The following is a 7369-nucleotide window of genomic DNA, read 5'->3' as shown; positions in this document are numbered from 1 at the left end:
AGGAAACAGACAGGTGGTCAGGAGACAGCAGGGAGTGAGGAGAGACTATAACGCCACAGGCCGCCTTCAGAAGCTGGATAGAGTTCACACAATGTACAGATATGCTAAGACACACCTTAAAATGCTTATGATGTTAGCTTTTATGTTATGTACATATTATTGCAATTAAAATATTTTTGAAAAACTCATTGGAACTTCTGGCCGACAAGCCACTGGCCAGACACGATTCGTGTCCATCCAGCTGAGGTGACCTGTGCAATGCATGGCCTGTTAAGATAGGGGTTTTGTTATAGGAAAGGGGAGCGAGTGAACATTGGGATAGAAGTTAGCAGCTCCCCATTTGAATGCTGGTGACACTGATTTTTCGGGGTGTGGGTGTTGAGACATCTTCATCCTGACACTGGAGCCAAGCCGTAACTCAGCCTAGTGCAGATTGGGGTACCAGGGGCTTTTGCTTGGAGGCAGCTGCTTCTTCCCGCCCTCCCCTTCTTCCTGCAGCTCGGAAGCTTGTGAGTTGTTTCTGGGGTCTTTTCCCTGTGTTTTCCAGTACTGGGGCTCAAACCCGGATGTGTGCATTCTAGTCCAGTGCCCTGAACCGCACTCTACCGCCAGCCTTTCTTTTCCCTCCCGTGATTTTGAAGTGTCTGACTTGATGTGCCAGCCTCGGGCAAATGAGGCCCTCCCTTCATCTCTTCCTTCCACCCAGACTGGTGGAGAAAACAGCCCTGAGGCTAAAATATATTCATGAGCTTCCAACTCGAGGAGACCCTGAGCTGGCTGACTCCGTCTCTCCCCTTTCTCTCCCTGCTCCTCTGGAAAAATAGACAAAGTGCTGTCGAGAGCAATGAGGTGGGCTTAGCCAAAGGCCCTTGGCACCCACGATTCAGAGGTTCATGGCTGGGACAAGGCCTGAGGGAGGCAGCTGGGAGGGGGGGGGGGACTTTTGAACACATAGCTTCCCCTGCAGCTCCCTCAAGCTCCCTCAGGGACAGAAAGGCAGAGGGCTCCCGTTCACTCAGCTCACCCTAAAGGTTGTCCTTGAAGAACAGTTTTCTTCCCCTGCAGGTCCTTCTGTCGCCTACATGTTTGGGATACAAGGTCAGGGTAGACAGTGCACCCCGAGGACCTATTACCCCTCCACCCCCACACACAGTTGCTTCTGGATTCTGAGTCTCACATGGGATCTATTTCCAATAGAAGAAGCGGGGGACACAGTGACAGAGTAGAGTCAGTAAGATCTGGTGGAGAGGAAACCCTGCTTCCTTCTAGACTGCTTATGGATGGCATTTCCACACAAGCCAGTTCTTCAGAGCACCACCTAGATGCCCTATGGCTAGACTCAAGCTTAACACTGTTTGGAGTTAGCACAGACACTGTGGGTTAAGGACTCAGTTTCACAGGCCTGTGTGGATCCCACAGACTTCAGGAGAAAGACCACCTACCCAAATTATGGCCAAATAAAGAAAGCTTTATGCATGTACACATCAGAGCTGAGTCAGCGACTGTCTCCCCATAAGGTGGGGTTCGTGAGACCAGTCCCGAGCCAATTTCCCAAGCCCCCTTTCTAGGGCCTACCCAAAAGATGGGAGATTTTTGCAAATAAACGTGGTTCCACAGGAGAGACCAGGCAGTTAGGATTTTACGAAGCAGGTAAGGAAATCTTTCTGGAGACCTTGTCGTAGAACATTTCACAGTTACAGCATAGGGTGCAGCCCACTCTGAAAAACAGAAACTTAACCTAGCTACAGACTCAAAATGTCTCCTAGGAACAAAATGGAGACTAGCTGGTTTCTCAGCTGCCCCTACTACCTTACTTTTGACCAACCAGCTATAAAATTGGGAGGGGGTCGTTCACTCATGACCAAAGGTCTGCTGGAATATCTCATAGAACTTGGGAAAACAGTGTGTTTTCTAGATTGCCTGTTTATTGTCAAAGGACACAACGCAGGACCAGGCAGATGGAGAGACACAAAGGGCAGCGTATGTCCTCCCGCCCCAGCAGCTCCGACATTCTCCAGCATAAAAACTTTCCGAGCCCTCTTTCCGATTTTATGAAGGCTTTGTTACAAAGGCATGCTTGATTGATTACAGAGTTAATTAATGATTAATGGTGACTATAGTCATCGATGATTGAATCAGTGTTCCTTCCCTGAAGATCAGTGTCACGGCACTGAAAGCTCTAGCCCTCGGACCACGTGGTTGGTTTCCTAGGCAACCAGCCACTATCCTGAAGCTCTTGGAAACTCCCATTTTATTAGTTTAAAAAGACATCCACCCTTTCAAGGATTCTAAATGTCTTAGAAGGCCTATGCCAGGAAAAGGCAGAGACCAAATCTCCTTTCTTGACTGTGTCAGACAGCACAGCCCGGGTGCTGCTGACTTCTAGGTGCAGGGTAAGATGCGGGTCTCCTGAGCTGGTTTTCAGTTGTCAGATTTCATCAATAGTATACATCACGGGTTCTGTGTGCCGTCACCAGCTGACACACTGCATGCAGGTGACAAGTGTGAGTCCACCTGTCCTCCTTCCTTCAGCTCAGGGAGGCCTTCCAGTCTCTCTCACACACACCCCTCGGGAGCAGATACTTGGTGTCAAGACAGGCAGAGAGAATGACTCTCGTGACTGTACCCCACTCAGGGATGAAGTAACCATGACCAAGGCTTCCCCACGTCTTGGCTCTTTCATCTGTAAAGCAGGTGACTCTGAATGCAACTCCCAGAATTAATGGGCTAAGGCATGTAAAGACGTGGCACAATGACAAGCGCATCAAAGTCCAGTAAACCTCAGCTAAGGTTCTGGTCATCATCCCCACAGTCACTCTGAGCCTGACCCATCTGCCACTTCCCTGGTCCTTACAGCCTAGGAACCCTGAAGTTCATCTTGACCTGGGAGGAATGAAAAAGACACAGCTATCGCAGAGCACATAACTGTTAGTAAAACAAAGAAGGGGGTAGACATGTTGGAGGGGAACAGATGCCAACCATAAATGTGGGTCTCCCCACCCTCCTGTCCTTGCCCCTGTCATCAGCGAAGGGCCATCTGGAATATGCTTTCTGCTCCCGAACAGCTAATGGTTTAGCAGAATGAGTCTTACTTTCTGGTCATGCATCATTTGGGGAATCAAGAAGCCCAGGGAGCTCAAGAGGTCTGATCACCTATCACATAAAGACCTTCTTTCCTTCTCTTTTCCTTTCCTTTCCTTTTTTAAAATTTTTTTGTTTGTTTTTGTTTTGTTTTTAGAGGTAGGATTCCTTTGTATATGTAGCCTTGGATGTCCCGGAACTTGTTTTGTAGACAGGCTGGCCTCAGGCTTGGAGATCCACTTGCCTCTCCCTCCCTGGTGCTAGGATTAAAGGTGTGTACCACCATCACCTGACAAAGCCCTTCTTTTCTTTGAAACAAGACAAAAAGCAAAGCGCTACCATTTCTCCACATCTGGGATGCTCAGAAGGTGGTGAGCAAAATTGTAGGAGGTAGGGTTTTTAAAAATCAGCCCCCAGAAAACTGAGATAGGAAGGTCATGAGTTTGAGATTAGCCTGGGATATATGGCGAGCTCCAAGCCAGCCTGGCCTACAGAGCAAGATCCTGCCTCCTTCATCCCCCAAAATAAAATAAACATGGAACTAGAGATTTTTTTTTTACTTATTTCATTTCCTTTGATACATACCCATGGGGCAGTTCAATTTTTAATTTGTTTTGAAGGACCTCCATATTGTTTTCCATGATGGCTGTGCTGTAATCATTTCCTTTTGGAGGGGTAGAGTTTTCAAAACAGGGTTTTCTTTGGGCAGTGCTAGCTGTCCTGGAACTCACCCTGTAGACCAGGCTGACCTCATACTCAGAGATCCGCCTGCCTCTGCCTCCTGAGTGTTGAGATTAAAGGCATGCAGCTCCAGCAGGGCACAAGGGCTCCTCTCCTCTCATATCACTTCTCTTGGTAGTAACGATTCCTACCAGGGTAAGAGCATCTGTTTTGATTCACAGTTCCTGGTGATTAGAGATGCTGAGGACTACAAACCTTCCTGTGCCTTTCTGACATTTTTATGTTTTCTTTTAAGGGCAAGCATTTTTAGGAAAGCCTTTTCTGACCTCTACAGACAAAAACCTAAATGCTCCTCTCTTGACTGCATTTCCCATGCACCTCTAGTTGAAAGAGATGGATTCTTCCCACGCCATCGTTCACTGCGTCTTTCTCTTGTCTCACTTCTTCACTACTGAAGACCTTTGAAAAGTCAAACTGCTTGTCACATTTTCTACTCCAATGTGTCTAACAGTGCTTTACAAATAATTGGTCACACACACACTTTGAATACCCCAAATTTACCTTGTTGTTTGGATTGCATTTTGAGCTGTATTTAAAACAGGATTGTTTGGTTTGTTTGGGTTTTTGTATTTGTTTATTTTTCTTTTATGTATGTGGGTGTTTTGCTTGTGTGCACGTCTATGCATCATCTGTGTGTCCAGTGCCTGCAGAAGCCACAGAAAGGTGTAGAATCCCCTGGAACTAGAATCACAGACAGTTCTTGGCCTTCATGTGGGTTCTGGGGCTCAAACTTGAGTCCTCTGAAAGAACAGCCATGCTCTTAACCACTGAGACATCTTTCCAGGCCCCAAGACAGTTATTTTTTTTTTAAAAAACTTACTTATTTATTATGTATACAATATTCTTTCTGCGTACATGCCTGAAGGCCAGAAGAGGGCACTAGACCTCATTACAGATGGTTATGAGCCACCATGTGGTTGCTGGGAATTGAATTCAGGACCTTTGGAAGAGCAGGCAACGCTCTTAACCTCTGAGCCATCTCTCCAGCTCCCAAGACAGTTATTTTTGATGTGGACACCAGATGCTGGTGTTGGGATACCTTCCTCAATGCCCCCTTCTACATTTCTCAAGGTAGGCCTTTCCCTGAACCTGGAGATTGCTGTTTCATTTAGATTGCAGGGTAAGCAAGCCCTGGAGATCTGCCTGTTTCCATCCCTAGTGCTGAGGTTACAGCTGCACCGTTTCTGGGGGTGCTAGGGGTCTGGACCCAGGTCCTCACACTTTCCCAGCAAGGGCTTCACCCACCACACTGTCTTCTCAGTCTCTTCTGACACTCCTCTTCTAGTTGGTTGGGTGCTGTTTCCCTGAGTGCTCAGCTGCTCCTCAAGGCCTGACGACAAGGCACCAGGCGGATGGAGAGATTCTGAGCAGAAGGGATAGTGTGTGGAATGGTCTGGAAAGGCCACGCGCTCATGTGATCTTGGGTCCTGTGCATTGGAGTATTTGAATACAGAAAGGTTGGATGGGAACAAGTGGTGACCATCCTGCTAGGCAGAGTCAAAGCTTTTGTGCTTTAATGTGACTCCTTCTAGAAGCTCAGCTCTACCCTGCCTCCTCACCCACGGCTGTCCTTGGTATACTGCACACTATGTAAGGACCCCTCAAGACTTCAGGTTCTGCTTTCTGTCTCATAGCTTTAGAAGTCCAAAATGTCAACTGGCAGATGCCTGTGAACCGGAGGGCACATCACACAGACAAGTACTCCAGCCGGGATTTCATTGTTCGGAGAGGACAGCCCTGGGAGATGGTAATATCCTGCAACCGAAGTCTCGAGTCCGGAGAAGATCTGAACTTTGTTGTTTCTACAGGTACCCATTCTGCTTCTTCTGCACATGCATACAGCTGAGTTGCCCTTGAGGGGTCATTGGGCTTTGGGTTATGTCACTGATTGGTTGACTTTGGTGGCTCTGTATCTCTGAGCATGAGACTTATCATCTTCAAATCAAGAAGGCTGTGGCCTACATGTTCCCGCAAGCCCTGTGATGAGATGTTTTACTGAATGAAATCCTGGATCCGTGGTTCTCACCATTCCAAATGCTGCAACCCTATAATACAGTTCCTCACGTTGTGGTGACCCTCAACCATAAAGTTATTTTATTTTATTTTACTTCATAACTATAATTTTGCTACTGATATGAATCATAATGTAAATATCTATGTTGTCTGATGGTCTTAGGTGGCCCATGACCATAGAGTGAGAACCATTGACCTAAAGGAGCTCACAGTGTCATTAGAGCCTGATTTCTCCTCAGAACCTATCCAGCACCCTTTGGTTTCCTTCATTTTCTATTTCCTTGACAGGTCCCCAGCCCTCAGAGTCAGCCAGGACAAAGGCTGTGTTTTCCATCTCTGGGAGAACTACAGGTGGCTGGAATGCAGCCCTCAAAGCCAACAACAACAATAATCTGACCATTGTTGTCGCCAGTCCTGCCAATGCACCCATCGGGTGGTACACAATGAATGTTGAGATCTCCTCCCAGGGCAGGGTCTCCTCTCAGAAACTCGGAATGTTTATACTGCTCTTCAACCCATGGCTGCAAGGTAGGTCTCTGACCACAGCATCCCCCACTCCCCCCACGGCCCTGATAGAAGCAACGAGTGTGGAAAATAAGGATGATGGACATATGCTCCTTACAGGCCTAGACCTGATTGTAGAAAGTTTCTGGACTGTAGGAGGAGCAGAAAAGCTAACCCAGCCATGTGATTCTAGGCAATTACACCATCTCATCCTCAAATTTGTTCCCACTGAGTGTATGTCAGGATCCCATAGGAATTGTATAAGCTTTTATATGCACGTTTTATATAGCATGATAAATTATAAGAGATAATGATGACAGTAAAATTCTGCAGTGAGGTGGTACCCCATTACCTTTCTATCTAAAGGAATCTCATTCTTGGGTCCAAGTTTTAGGCTTTTATTCTAGCTTAGCTTCTCTTTCCAGCCTGAGCCCCCCACAGTGAGAGCTGCAAGCATCATAGCTCAAGACTTCATTCTTCAGTCAGATTGTAGGATAGGTGGTGGGGGATGCAGGCTTTTAATCCTAGGACTCAGTAGGCAGAGGCAGGCAGATCTCTGTGAGTTCGAGGCCAGCCTGGTCTACAGAGCCGGTTCTAGCACAGCAAGGGCTGTTACACAGTGAAACACTGTCTTGGGGGGTGGGGGAAGAAAAGAAAAGGAAAAAGGAAAGAAAATTAGTCAGACTGTGGTATGGGCCCAAGTGACTCTTGCTCCAACCCCAACACCAGTCTTCAGGAGTGGGAAGAAAGCGTATTTCATTGGTTCACTACAAGATCTATTTTTGTTTCTGTTTTTTTCCCTTGTGTGTGTGTGTCTGTCTGTCTGTCTGTCTCTGTGTGTGTGTGTGTGTGTGTGTGTGTGTGTATCAAACAGCGGATGATGTTTTCATGAGTAACTCTGCCGAAAGACAAGAGTATGTTGAGGAAGACTCTGGCATCATCTACGTGGGCAGCACAAACCGAATTGGCATGGTTGGCTGGAACTTTGGACAGGTAAAAGGACCATAAAAGGGCTAGGGTTTTGTCCTTA

Source organism: Alexandromys fortis, unplaced genomic scaffold (assembly GCF_014885135.2).
Source record: "Alexandromys fortis isolate MF-2015 unplaced genomic scaffold, M_Fortis_MF-2015_v1.1 scaffold_6, whole genome shotgun sequence".
NCBI classification, from domain to species: Eukaryota; Metazoa; Chordata; class Mammalia; order Rodentia; family Cricetidae; genus Alexandromys; species Alexandromys fortis.
The sequence above is the reverse complement of the archived record's forward strand: the minus strand, read 5'-3'. Positions refer to the sequence as shown.